The sequence below is a fragment of the Dermacentor andersoni genome, chromosome 2 (genome assembly GCF_023375885.2).
Source record: "Dermacentor andersoni chromosome 2, qqDerAnde1_hic_scaffold, whole genome shotgun sequence".
In the NCBI taxonomy this organism is placed as follows: domain Eukaryota; kingdom Metazoa; phylum Arthropoda; class Arachnida; order Ixodida; family Ixodidae; genus Dermacentor; species Dermacentor andersoni.
This window is the reverse complement of record NC_092815.1, coordinates 195,961,719-195,975,681: the sequence shown is the minus strand read 5'-3', so window position 1 is coordinate 195,975,681 and position 13,963 is coordinate 195,961,719.

Genomic DNA, 13,963 nt, shown 5'->3' with positions numbered 1-13,963 from the left:
CGTAGAACGTTGCGTGCGCTGCCCCGCTCTGCCGTAGCTTCCACAGTGAAAATCACATATCCACCTTTCAGGGTCACTAGACTGCCTCGATAACTGGGCCGGTGTAGAGTCACCCTTTCGCCCAGTCCCCGTCGCCTTTCTACAGCGCCGCGGGTGATTGATTCTCCCTGGCGCTGTCGTAGTGTTTCCTGCTTTGCCGGACGCCTTTCTTCACCGTGTGTTTGGCTAGCTATGCGCATGTGCATTTGTGCAGCATGACTGCATGAGCGTTTGTATGCGTGGGCGTGTTTGTGTGATCGCGTGTGGCTTGTGCTCGTTTCTTTGTGTGTGTGCCTGTTTGTGTGTCTCAATGTATGTGAGTGCACCACGAGTGCGTGTTACCGCAAGTTCGCACTTGTGCGGGTCTGTCTACACTGAGCTGTGTGTGCGCACGTATGTGTGGCTGTTTTATGTGCACTTGTGTGGGTGTATCGGCGTGCATATTTTTGTGCCGGCATGCTTTTGTGTGCGTGTGTGTTTTATGTGTTTGTATGTTTACGTGTATCTGCATGTGCGTTGGTGTTTCTGTGTGTGCCTGTTTGTGTTGTGACTTGCGTGTTTGTGTTTGTGCTCGCGTGCGTGTACCAACGTATTTGTGCATTTGTGCCTAGTGTATGCGTTTGTGTGATCGCATGTTGTATGTGTGCGTGTCTGTTTGTGAGTGCGAGTTTTGTGCGGCCGCGTGTGTGTGTTTACGTGTGTGAGCGTATTTTGCGTGTACCTATTTGCGTGCGAGCATTTGTACTCCCTATTGCCAGTATAGAGCTTTACATGCAAAAAAAAACCTGATAATTGATGCAGCGGTTGCCAAGAGAAATGATTTTCCGGTTCATGTGTCTTGAAGTACTCGTGAATGAGCATTCCTCATAAACGAATAATTTTGGGTATACACGTTCCTGGTCAATATATTATGGAAGCGAAAATTTCCTTTTATGTAATCTCCAGTTATGACTGGCGTTGCCGGCTCAAATGTGGAAGATTTGGCAAAATCACCAGGGCTTCCTAACACGCGCCAAAGCCGCGCGGCAAACGTGAGAGCAGATATCGCGCCGGCACAGAAATTTTGAAAAAGTGCTAAAGAAAGTAAAGATGTATTTTTGTATGAGAGCACGGTGCTGGCGCCAGCGGCAACGGCGTGAACTTCCGTATAATTCTTCTGGCAATAAAACGCATCTAATAAATCTACGTGGCTCATCGGCCCTCTAATATAGCAAGTGCAAGCGATTATTCGAGCGCCCGTTCAACTACTGGCGCCGCGTAATTGTACACGCTCTAGTTGGGCTCGTAAATGATATATATATATATATATATATATATATATATATATATATATATATATATATATATATATATATATTGGCAGTGATACGTCTTTATACAATAAAATTGTTACGGGGGTTTTCCAGCGGCAGCGGCCGACATCGACGGTATCAAATCTGAGTCAAAGAGCAGCCAGCCACACTTCCTGAGCCGCAGCCCAAAATTTGCGTTACACCTTCTTATCCAGAATTATAAATGTTACCATGGGTTTCTTACTAAAATAGAAAACAAACTCATGCCACGATTTGTTTTAGCCAAGAAAGCTTAATGTTTGTTTTTCGCGCCACTTTTACACAACTACACTTCAGTGACCAGGTAGGAGGGTCCTAAATCTGCAAACGATATGTGCGGTTAACGTCTGGGCATTTTGGCTATGACCAATTTTGGTCCGTATTTCATGAGGCGTTCGTGCCTCATTAATAATTATGTTAAAAAATGAATGCTGATCTACACACAAATTTCGGAAGTAGTGAAGTATAAGAAAAGGTTCGGATATAGAGAAATAATAGTACGAGGTATAGTCTTGAGTATGCAATATTTTTGGTATATTTCCGGCAATGGCAAACCAATATATATTGATGGTCTAGTCAGCAATATGAACTGACTAGCCCAGCCACACATACGTCCGAAGAGTCTCAGAACTCTTTCAAAACGCTTATGTATGAGTTGCCCAACTCATCATGTCTTTGAAGCTTTTTCAACTTGTTTTAAATGTATAGTACAGTGTTCGAATGGAATGAATTCCTATGTAACAAGGCCACCTTATGAAGTGTGCACTTAGTGTGTTCAATGCTATGAAGTTGCACGGCAATGTTTCTTGCCTGGGTTAGGGAGCAATTTTACACTGACATTATGTTTTTTCTTCAGAGTGCGCTGGCTTTCATCCTATAGCTGCCCCGTTCAACTGAAACCAAGTCCCTTCTTCTTATCAGCGAGTTGTAAACGCATGTTTAAATACGAGACTCCCTCATGAGACGGTCTTCCGTCAGAGCAATCCAAACATTCGTTGAATTAAAAATGGCCCATCGTTACCGTGGTTATACAAGACGACCTACAGCAGTCATGCCATCATATAAAATAAGAAAGTTCATGCACACGATCACCAGTCTTGCAGGTTATGGCTTCAATATAGTGAATTCAGTGAATTCAATTCAGTGCATTCATGGCGCAGTGGGCTAAAAGCGTTGGCGTCGAACAGCTTCGTTTAAGAGCGTTGTATGCCCAATTCATTCGTGGCGCAGCTCGCTGAAGTGTTGGGCTGCTGTGCTTGATGGACCTGTGTGAGCTAATTTGATTCCAAAGTCCAAAAGACAAAATTGAATGGTTTGCTTTTGTATTTAAGAGGTCGGGAAAAATGGTTAGATACCCAGATGTTAGCAAAGCAAGCTGCGTGAGCAGGAACGGTAACGCTAATTGCCTTCATGGGCTTGTTCGGACTGATGTAGGTTAATATCTACGTTTTGAATTGCGATAAAAATTCGGAACTTCCGGCTGAAGCCTACTACCATCCGCTGACGCTCGGCTGCAGCTACCGGCCAAAGAACTAACATTTGTCCAAACTGCTGATGGTCTTCTTAGCTGTCGGTTTCCTGTTATTTCAGTTCGTTTGAAACACTGAAGGAGCCTCGAACCACGTGAGCCTTAAGATCAGACCAGGAGGAGAAGGAGAAATATACGGAAAGACATGGAGGTTAGCCAGTTCTCAGACCGGCTGGCTACCCTGTGCTGGGGAAAGGGAGTAAGTTAAATAAACGATAACAGAAAAGGGATGTTAAACAAAAGAAGAAGAAAATAAGGAAAGAATAGTGAAACTTAAAGAGCAAAAGGCGTGGAGAATACGGCACTAAAAATCTGTTTCTAAGACCAGTCCTTCGCGATAAGTGCAACAAGACTAAACATGCGCTTGAGTGCTTGCGCTCCCTCCTTGCCGTTCCTGGCTAGGTGTCTTCGTAGGCGTCATTTCCTATTTGCTTCGCGGCCGCTGATGGTGGCGCTGCGAACAGTGCTCCGGTGACGTCAGTCGTGGGACCCGCCTTTGTTGTCTGCCACGCTCAGGCTATAGAATAGGTTCATTGTCATGCGTTTTCTCACGCTCTGACTGCGTCGCACGAAGCATGGCACTCTCCAATTACTGTGTCTATTTTTTCTAGTTTAAGTTCCGTAAATGACAGCATTAGAAAGACAACAAACGCTGTATATTTCATATATCTGCTTTATCTCCATGCGACGTAGTAGCCTAGTGGCATTGACATTGCTGTGCTGAGCTTAAGGTCGCTGACTGGAACGCGGCCGCGGTGGGCGCATTTAGATGGGGACGATGTGTAGAAACGCTCGCGTAACCTAAATTTAGGTGCACCTCAACAACGTGCCTCACAATTATATGGCGGTTATGGCACGCAAGACCCGCGAATTTCATTTTTTTTTCTAATAAAAATATTTCTAATAAAATTAACATTTTCCCTGCCCTCACGTGCAGAGACAATATCTCGTGGCTCAGGCATCCAGCATCGCTTAGAGCGAGTAAATGACAGTCTACGCAGTTTTTTTTTAAATGAAGCACGATCGCAGGACTCATTCACAAAATTTCCCGTAGGCGAAGGGGCATTGTAGTTGAATACAAAATGCCTCGCTGCGCCGTAGCCTTTCCCTTACAGGAATGCTTGTTGAATTTTCATTGGTAATTTTTGCACTATTATTGATTCAATGGAATCTCCACAAAATTTCAACATTCATTGAACCAGCACAATGATAGTTCACCGAAATTTTCATTGATAACTACACAGTAATTTTTATTGATGAAATAGTATTGATTTTCCATTGTGAAATAACAACAGCTGGAATCAGTTAAAGAGGCAACATAGAATTTAGAGGAAACACACTAAAATTATTTTATTTAGGCTACTACATTAAATGGCATAATTAAGCCAGCCAGACCTTGAACCAATCATTAAGCATTGTGTTGCATTGGCAGTTGTACTTTCAAGTGCAGAATAAAGCTTACTGCAAAATAATGCGCTCTTTCAGTATTTACCCTCTGCAGCCCCAAATGCACAGTCTTCGGTGTTGAACAACTTCCTTTAACTAATGTGGGTATTGCACTGTGTGTTATAACTCCAATGGAAGAACTGAAAAAGATTGAGTGCAGGTGTCGCAGGGCAAAGCTTGAACATTGTACTACCGAGGAGAGAAGAGGTAGATACCACTGTGCAAAGTATACACAGAAATTGGCTGTGCAGTGTACAGCAGGGCCTTATTGGCTGAGGCAAAGTAGTACACAATAGCCATATAAAAGCTGTCCTTATGGCTGGGTACATATTATGCGAATTGCAATTAGAAAAAGAGCTGGCATCATTCAGTTCCTTACAGCTCTTGAAACTGTCACCAAGGGGTCAATATAGTGAAGCGAAATTGCATGTCTGGTTAAGTACTTCTATAGAAACAAATGAACTTCCCAGCGCTTTCTTGCACAAGTCGCGAAATTTTATTCTAACGCAGAGAGCAAAGCACTTGTACTGCTTATCTACTTCTGTTTTATTGTCTTTCACTCTACCTTTATCACGGAACTGTAGCAACTCGTCCAAATGTCAATCTTGTCGAAGTTCTATCCTTACTTAAATGACAGGAAACCATGGGTGCATCTCTACGTATATTGTTATGCAGGTGTTGCCGCATACGGGTGGTGGAACGTGAGGGATGAGGGGAGGTGGCCACTTCCCCCATGCCCCGCCTTCGCTATTGACAGATGCAGACACCCTGCAAGAAGACACTCACAGCCTTGTCCACGTCTACTCCTCTCTGCCCACGTGTAGCCTTACGCTGTAAGCACAAACTTGCACTTTCTACTTTCCACGAAGTAACCACTGAGCGCGTCTTTTATTCCGCTAATATTCCTCAGCAGTTACCATGGCAGGCGTCAGAAGATGTAGTTCATGCCTTCATGAATGCATGCAGAAGCACACAGAATACTAACAGGTAACTGGTTTTTGAACTTTTGTTTCGAGCCTATCGGTTCGTCGATGCGCAGATCCTACCTGTGCTTACCAAAATGTCTGTTACGCGGAATTGCAAGCTACCACACCGATACAGAGCCTGTGAAAAGGTGACCTCGCGTAAGTTTACACTGTTACATTACGGCAAGATATGTAACAAAATGCACTGCAAGCGCATTCACACCGCCGATTAGCAGACGTCATGCGACCAACTGCAATGATGATGATGATGATGATGATAATAATAATATCAATTGGCATCAAAAACCATTCAAACGGCCGAAACAAATAGTCATCTAGTCTGCTTGACTTATTGAAATTTTTCCTCTGTATAGGGTGATCAAGACGCGACTCATGGAGGCTCATGTTCATACCAGCATGCGCGACCTGCCCGTCGTGACAAAAAACATTTGTCAATCCGTGCCGTTCACCTCTGCTGGCGCGGTCGTTTACGCGTAAAATGAATTTCAGCGCATTGTTTAGGCAGCTTAGCTTTGCCACTCCATTTGCGCGACTCAAAAATTGAGCACTTAGTGAATTAGCCAAACCAGTGGTGAATCGTGATCATTCGTGACAGCTTTCTTCGTGACCAACTTACCCGCCAGAACTTCAAAGTGCACTGCAGTCTACAGACAAGGACTCACAACTATGGGCCGTCCAGCAGGCCCGGGGTGCGCTCGAAAAGCACAAGCCTCGTGACCCACTACAAACGGGCCCAACGGGGCTAGTGCAGAGTAGAGTATAACCCCGGGTCGACGCTTGGCCAGCGTGACGACTCTTTAAATCGTCGTTTGCCGGCACTTTATTAAAGTTATTCCTATCCTATCCTTAATCGAATTGTGGCCTTCCATATTGTTACGGGGAAGGGAACGAAGAAGTTGAATTGGACTAGACGAAGACGAAGTCTGGCAGTTGCCTGAACGCCATATACGCCAGTTGTAAATATACGTTATTTTACAATCGTGGGCTTGCTTTCTTCCTGCAACATTTTGGTGGAAGGTGCGGGGTACAATCACAGAACTTCGCATCGGACGTCATCTACCTGCCACCACAATGGCAAATCAACCGCCACAAGCGACAACGCCTCAGCAGCCCGTGCCAACGGTCATCCTCACTCATCCGCGGGACCCAGTGACATTTTGTGGCAGGGACAACGCCGACGTCGAGGACTGGCTTACGATGTACTAACGAGTGTGCGACAACACGTGGGATCCAACAATGATGCTAGCAAACGTGATATCTTACCTAAGAGAAACTGCGAGGCAATGGTACGACACACACGAAGCTGACCTAACGAGCTGGGATGTCCGCAAAGAAAAAATGCGAGACCTGTTTGGCAGACCTGTCGGTCGTCAGCTGGCTGCAAAAAAAGAACTTGCGTGTCGCGCTCAAACGTCCACAGAATCCTATGTCTTCTACATACAGGATGTGCTGGCCCTCTGTCGCAAGGCTGATAGCACCACCGAGGCAGACAAGATTGGTCACATATTGAAAGGTATTGCAGACGATGCCTTCAATCTCCTGATGTGCAAGGAATGTGCCACTGCGGATGCAAGTATAAAGGAGTGCCGGCGCTTCAAACAAGCGAAGGGCCGCCGCGTCGCTCAAACTTTCGACCGATTGCCCAATGCCGCCGCGACGTCTTCTTTCGAAGACCCGCCGCGCTTCGAATAGCCCACAGGACCGGAAGAAATCACGCGCATCGTTGGCCGTGAGCTTGAGGCCATGGCACCGGCTCCAGTTCGTTCTGACTGTAGGGAAAGCGTGCCCGCTGGCTCTCTTATACAAGCGGTCGTTCGGGAGGAAATAGCAAGTTTGGGCATTCCATCTCTCTCCTCGGTCCGCCATACAAGCACCTACCAGATTTCTCCGGCCGCTCGCTCCCAGATGCAAAGCTTTCCGCCCCCTCGTCGCAACCCAGCTGACTGGAGCACAGCGGATGGTAAACCTATCTGTTTTAATTGTTCCGGTATTGGACACATCGCCCATCATTGCCGCAACCATTGGTCGTTGCCTCCTCGATGGTCGTCTCCGAGTCACTACCGCCAAGTACCAGACAATCGTACTTTCTCGCCCTATACGCCGACTAGGAACATCAACGCCGACAATGCTCCACCAAGATCCAGCCACTCCCCGTCTCCGCAAGGTGGTAGGTCCCGTTCAGCTCTCGTTCACCACTCTTCGTCCCCTTCTGCAACCGGTCGCTTCGCTTCGGGAAACTAGGCGGTGCAGCTCCCGGAGGTGGAGCTTCAACTCCGACCCGGCCCACAAATCCTCTGTTGACCCTGCCTACATGTGGAAACTTACAGGACATTGAAGTTAATGGCGTTCCTCTTAGATCTCTCGTTGACAACGGAGCGCAGCTTTCAGTTATGAGCGCTGCTCTCCGCCGAAGGCTCAAAAAGGAACTGACACCCGCCGTACCGTGCACTGTGCGAGTCGCTGATAAGAGTACTTCACCTGTCCTTGGAATGTGCACAGCACGTGTGACCATTGGGAGCCATTATACCGTTCTATTTATCGTCCTTGAACACTGTCCACACGACCTAATTCTCGCTCTCGACTTCCTTTCGAAAGACTCTACCCAAATTGAGTGCTCCGCAGGTGTTGTACAGTTGGATCTGCCGCTTCCTGCCGACGCTACAACTTCTGCTTCACACCGCTTATATTCTGCTGAGTTTGCAAGGTTGTCTTCACAGGCGACTACAAATGTCCTCCTGACACCCTGCCCTCCCGTACCTGATGGCAAGTACGTCGTGTCGCCGCTTACTGACGTGGTTTTATCGCGAAATATTGCCCTACCGAGCAGCTTAATCCGGATCCGCGAAAACTGCGCTCACGTGCCCATCCTCAATTTTGTATTTTCGTCGCATGTGCTGCCACACGGTATCGCCATAGCGCATATCACTCTTTTGGAAGAATTTGAGATTTCTTCTTTGACCTCTGAATCCTTCGTCGATACCAACGGACCTTTGTCACCCACTCCTCCGAACTCGACGCCTGTGGACAATGTTTCTAAGGTGATCACCCCTGACCTTCCTTCCGAGCAAACAACAGCTCTTCTTCACCTCCTGTCATCTTTTCGGGACATCTTTGATTTGGACGACCGCCCACTTGGCCAGACATCTGTTGTCACGCATCGCATCAACACCGGTGACGCCAGCCCCATTCATAGGCGGCCATATCGTGTCTCCGCAACAGAAAGGGCCATCATACAGAAAGAAGTAGACAGGATGATGGACAAGGACATCATTGAACCTTCCAGTAGCCCGTTGGCATCACTGTTTGTCTTAGTAAAGCAAAAAGAAAACTCGTGGCGCTTCTGCGTTGACTACCGTCACCTCAACAGGATAACAAAGAAGGATGTTTATCCCCAGCCGCGCATTGATGCTCTTGACTGCCTTCACGGATCCCGATACTTTTCATCAATTGACCTCCGCTCCGGCTATTGGCAGATGAGCGTCGATGAGATGGACTGCGAGAAAACCGCCTTCGTCACACCGGACGGCCTGTACCAATATAAAGTCATGCCGCTTGGATTATGCGATACGCCAGCTACATTCGAGCGCATGATGGACTCACTCTTGCGCAGCTTGAAGTGGTTTACATGCCTCTGTTACCTCGACGATGTGATTGTGTTTTCGCCGAACTTTGAGAGCCATCTGCGGCGCCTATCACAACCATACTTTCCGTGTTTTGCAGGGCTGGCCTTCAGCTAAAGTCCTCCAAGTGCCATTTCGGTCGCCGTGAAATTAACATGCTCGGCGATCTCGTAAACGCCGCCGGAATCAAACCTAATCCACAGAAAGTTCACGCCGTGCGAAATTTTCCTGTACCTTGTTTAACAAACGATGTCCGTAGTTTTCTGGCCTTATGCTCTTATTTCCGGCGATTTGTGAAAAATTTTGCCGACATCGCTCACCCTCTCACTGACCTTCTTAAGAAAGACGTCTCTTTCTCTTGGGGACCCCTGCAGGGGAAAGCCTTTTCTACCCTGATTGAGCGGCTTACAACTTCCCCAATTCTGTGAAACTTTGACCCTCCTGCGCCCACTGTAGTACGAGCTGACGCGAGTGGTCATGGCATCGGCGCTGTCCTCGCTCAACGTCAACAGGGCCAAGACCGTGTCATCGCTTACGCTAGCCGCCTTCTCTCCACGCCCGAGCGAAATTACTCCATTAGTGAGAGAGAATGTCTCGCGCTCGTATGTGCGGTCGCGAAATTCCGACCGTACCTTTTCGGTCGGAGCTTCTGCGTCGTAACCGATCATCACGCCCTCTGCTGGCTCTCCTCTTTGAAGGACCCAACTGGACGACTTGCACGTTGGGCATTGCGTCTACAGGAACATACATCTTCTATTATGTATAAGGAAGGGCGCCTGCATAAAGACGCTGACTGCCTGTCTCGCAATCCCGTGGATCGACCATACGATACCGATGCAGACTCGGACATCAGTGTTCTATCCATCTCCGGCTTCCTTCATATTTGCGACGAGCAGCGAAAATATCCTGTTATTCAAACACTTATGGAATGCCTAAGCTCCTCGCCGAATGACCCGTCCCTTCAGATGTTCACCTTGCGCGATGGAACTTTATACCGTCGTAGCGTTCGTCCTGACGGCTCGGAGCTCCTCCTAGTCGTTCCCAAGCACCTTCGGCTAGCCGTGCTCCAGCAACTTCACGACGCTCCTCCTGCTGGACATCGGGGAATCACTCCTACATACCACCACCTGCGGCGCCGCTTCTTGTGGCCCGCCATTTATTGCTCTGTGCGCCGTTATGTCGCTGCTTGCGACCTGTGTCAGCGTCGGAAGACGCCTGCTACGCCTCTCGCTGGTTTGCTTCAACCAACTTATATCCCCACAGAGCCTTTCTTTCGTGGGGCCTAGACCTCCTTGGCCCCTTTCCAATTTATATCAAAGGCAACAAATGGATTGCTGTAGCAACCGATTATGCCACGAGATATGCCATCGCACGAGCGCTACCAACCAGCTGCGCTACAGATGTCGCTGACTTCTTACTATGCGACGTCTTCCTGCACCACGGCGCCCATGGCCAGTTGCTGACGGATCGCGGCCGCTACTTTTTATCGAAGGTCGTCGATGACCTGCTGCGCTCCTGCTCTACAGAACACCAGATTGCTACCGCGTACCACCTTCAAACGAACGGCCTCACCGAGCGACTCAACCGCACGCTAACTGAAATGCTAGCCATGTACGTTTCCGACGATCACCGTGACTAGGACGTCGCTTTACCATACATCACTTTCGCATACAACTCGTGCCGTCACGACACTGCCGGATTTTCACCATTTTACCTTTTGTATGGCCGCGACCCCACCTTGCCCTTTGACACGTTGCTACCTTCCGCAGTACAATCACCCAGCACTGGTTACGCTCGCGATGCTATTCACTTAGCCGCCCAGGCCCGAGATGGCGCCAGTCATCGCCTCACAGTCTCGCAAGCTTCTCAATTGCGACGCTACGACCTTCGGCACCGAGACTACCATTTTTCAACTGGCTCCCTTGTCCTTCTCTGGACGCCTTCACGTCGCGTAGGCCTGTCGGAAAAACTACTTTCCAGGTATTCTGGTCCGTACCAGATATTACGCCAACTGTGCGACGTGACATACGAGATCGCCCCAGTTGGTCAGCCTTCAGTGCATCGCAACGTCACCAGCGATGTTGTTCACGTCGCCAGGCTTAAGCCCTATGTCCCTCGATTAAGTGCGGCTCTATAACTTGCACCGGGACGGAGCTACTCCACCGGGATGGTGATGTTACGGTGAAGGGAACGAAGAAGTTGAATTGGACTAGACGAAGACGAAGTCTGGCAGTTGCCTGAACGCCATATACGCCAGTTGTAAATATACGTTATTTTACAATCTTGGGCTTGCTTTCTTCCTGCAACAATATTGTAACGATGCGCCGTCACTGAGGAGATCTCGGAGGCTGTGTCTCAACACAGCTTTTGATACTAAAGCATTGTGTAAACGCAGAAAATTGTCACTTGCGCAACCGCGTACTTTATTCTATGACGCGTTGAGTATAGCTGACAGCTTTATAAAAAACGTTACAGGATTTTTTCTCGAACGAAATATCTTTAAACGTTTTTCACCAAACCTAGCGAAATCTAAGAGAAGGTAACATACAACACTGGTACTCTTTTTATTTTCTTGGCGTGTTTCGTCAGTTTGGCTATAGGCACTATAGTTTGGCGTTTGGTTTTGTCGCCATTTTGCTTTCTTTCGTGGTCTCCTTGTCCGCGTTGTGTGTGTCGTGATCTCTAAGAATGTGTGTGCGCGGTCATCTGCTGTTGCACGACAGGAGACATTTTCGGCAAGAGCGTAGGAAACGAAAACCCGAGTGTATCTATCCCCGTCCGTTCATGGGCTGACGTTGAGGTATGCTACCTACTGGGCTGAGGAGAAGCGTGCACGAAGAAAGGAGCGCCGGCTGACCCGACGATAAGCACGTTTTTCGTATTGTGTGTATAACTAACTGATCGGCAAGGTTCTGCCTGGTGTTGTAGAAGTCGCGGGGCGCTTTTTTCTTCGGCGGGTGAACGTCAGACAGACTTTCTTGCACCTGCGGCGCTCGTGCTGAACCAGTCATCTCCGAGCTGAATGTCTCATTCACGCGCGGTGCACGGCGCCGGTGTCAAAACATTTTGTGCTGGGTCGGTCCGGCGTGCATGTGTAGCATGTTGCATCGGCGCTAGATCGACCGAATGCGCATATAAGAACATTCGGTCGATCGAGCGCCAAGGTGGGGGCATGTCGTCTGTTTGAGCTGTGCATTTAGCTGTCGCCGCTATACGTATGTACTACAAGGTAGGCAAGTTTTTCGCCATCGAACGACTTAAGAACTGAAGTGCACGAGACCACTTAAAACAGGAGCGCCTGTTCCTGTGTTGTCATGCTCGTCCATACCCGTTGTAGTAGCTTAGTGGCTATAGCGTTCCGCCACAGTGCTTGATGCCGCAAGTGCAACTCCGGCCGCGGCAGCTGCATTTCGATAGCGCGAAATGCAAAAAAAAAAAATTGCTTGTGCTTGGATATGGGTGATCGTTTAAGATCGAGGTCATGGTCAAATTTAGTTCAGTCATACATTGCGGCATGCCCTGTAACGAAATTGTGGCTTTGGCTAGTAAAACCACATAATTTATATGTTTACCTTAATGATTGACCCTGTTATAGGCGCTACTGCAGCAGCAGGGCCCATGGCGCAGCCGCTTGTACGAAAATTGAATTTGTGGACCGTCTTTTTGTTGTATCGTCATAAAATATTCATGCATAAATGTGGCCGATATCGTGTCATGTCTAATAAACGTGGATTGTCCGATAAAACAGGCTGTTTGATCGTCCGCGAATTGAATGCCATCGTATTGTAAAAAAAGTAGCAAGAAATGCTCAAAGCCCATGTAATCCACGCCGCCAATTTTTCTCCCAGCCCTGGATATCTTTTTCGTGGTGTCAATTTATTACTATGAAATTATTTGTGTACTCTGGATAATTTACCAACAAGATTTTATTCAGAAAGCTGTAGCGTATCACCGTAAAAGCACATTCATCTGGTACGTATTACTATATATATTGTCGTGAAGCGCTTTGGGCAGTAGGCGTTCGCGACTAGAACGATAGAGCAGCGAGAGGTAGTACAGCCGATCGAGCACCGAAACAAGGTTTGCCTCTCTCGTCGTCGTTCTCTCTCTCATAGCCACAGCCCCACTGCTCCATAGTTTACGCCGTTCCGGCGACCTACGGGTAGGACAACACAGGTGGGTCATAGTACGGCTTTAGACGCTGGACATGCACAACTTCACGTCCTCGGCGGCGATGATCCAAAGGTAGCTCGACGGGTTCCACGATATAGTTGACTGGAGACGTCTGGTTGCTCACGCGGTATGGACCCTGTTACTTCGACGCGAGTTTCGGTGATAGTCGAGGGGTAGGGGCTGGAACTCAAAGCCACACTAGTGAGCCAGAAGCATAGGATACAGGGGCATGGGAAGTTTCTCGATAGCGCTTCTAGCGTTGCTGGTCTTCTGCCCTAAATATATGGGATAGCTTGGGACACTCTTCTGCGTGTGCAACAGCTTCGGATAAGGTAGTGGTTTCCGTGGTGTCAGGGTGGTACGGAAGGATAGTATCCATTGTGGAAAAAGGTTCGCGTCCGTACATGAGAAAGAAGGGCGAAAATCCCGGGGTAGTCTGCATGGCGGTATTATAAGCGTAGGTCAGAAATGGTAGAACATGGTCCAATTTGCTTTGGTTGGATGCAACGTACATGGCCAGCATGTCACCAAGAGTGCGATTAAAGCACTCAGTCATGCCATTTGTCTGCGGATGATATGCAGTAGTGGTGCGATGAATAGTGCGGCATTCTTTGAGGAGAGCCTCGATGACGTCGGAGAGGAAGACTCAGCCTCTGTCACTAAGCAATTGCCTGGGAGCTCCGTGGCGACGGATGATGTGGCGCAGGAGAAACCAAGCGACGTCACGTGCAGAAGCGCAGGACAAAGGGGAAGTTTCCGCATAGCGCGTAAAATGGTCGATGGCCACGATTACCGAGCGATTACCGTCTGATGTGGTTGGCAGAGGTCGATAAATAACGA